The 848-nt window shown below is 38.3% G+C and overlaps 1 long non-coding RNA gene across 1 annotated transcript in view; it reads left to right on the top strand.

Moving 5' to 3' along the window:
* The window catches only part of LOC109298951, a 4,704-nt gene extending 4,142 nt beyond the window's left edge, over positions 1-562 (top strand). The window contains exon 3 of the long non-coding RNA XR_002097730.1: positions 488-562. This is a non-coding gene — a long non-coding RNA (uncharacterized LOC109298951). The remainder of the gene's footprint in view (positions 1-487) is intronic.
* Positions 563-848: the final 286 nt, after the last annotated feature.

The following is an 848-nucleotide window of genomic DNA, read 5'->3' as shown; positions in this document are numbered from 1 at the left end:
GGGATGCTGATACATGAGATGCAGGAGGCTGCTGGAGCATGGTGCATTGCCATGCTCCAGCAGACTTGATTAATCAAGTTTGCTCCAGCAAGTTAGAGCAGGCTCTGCGCTCATGTATAGGCACCCTCCATTGTGAGGTACTAGGAAAATATGTTTGCCTATCTTAATGTGCAGTAAGGAGCACAGTTTTTAAGTGCTGCTTAATGCACATTAACCTATTTTAATGTGGATTAACTAAATAGCACTTTCTTCAGTGATGCTTTAATGCACATTAAAAAAGGCTAATGCTCATTAAAGCGCATGTATAGACACACCCAGTATGCTCTAGCTTCAGTTAAGAGTTGCTGCCCTGACACCGCCAGCATTTAATCACATCAGCCACTTTTACATGTCTCTAGTGCCATCTAGTGGTAGATTAGGGATTTTGCATTGATTTTAATCAAAGATTTCGTTTTTTGGGCAAAAGTGTGAGTCAAGGCTTTCTTAGGGTGATACCTTTTATTGAACCAACTGCATGGTTGGAACAGAGTCAGACAAGCTTTGTAATGCAGGACATTCTTCAGGTCTTGTGGGGAGAGCAATTAAATTCAAGCTGATGAAAAGCAACAACCTTGTTTTAATAAAAATATTATTTAAAAAATTGTCTGTGTTGTCAAAATGTGAAGTTTCAAGGGTAACAGAAATGGTAATATGTAAAATTTCATTTTTTAAAAATTTACAGTCATGTAATATAAGCAACTTTACTTTCTCTTGTCCTTGCAGGATAACTCTTTGTGGGAGTATATAGGGAAGTGTGGAACTGTTGTAGACCTTAGGCTCTAGTCCCTGATTCTGACCTGAATAAATAT

This window comes from Gavialis gangeticus, unplaced genomic scaffold, assembly GCF_001723915.1.
Source record: "Gavialis gangeticus isolate Ggan-Ray unplaced genomic scaffold, GavGan_comp1, whole genome shotgun sequence".
Classification (NCBI taxonomy): Eukaryota; Metazoa; Chordata; order Crocodylia; family Gavialidae; genus Gavialis; species Gavialis gangeticus.
The sequence above is the reverse complement of the archived record's forward strand: the minus strand, read 5'-3'. Positions and strand labels throughout refer to the sequence as shown.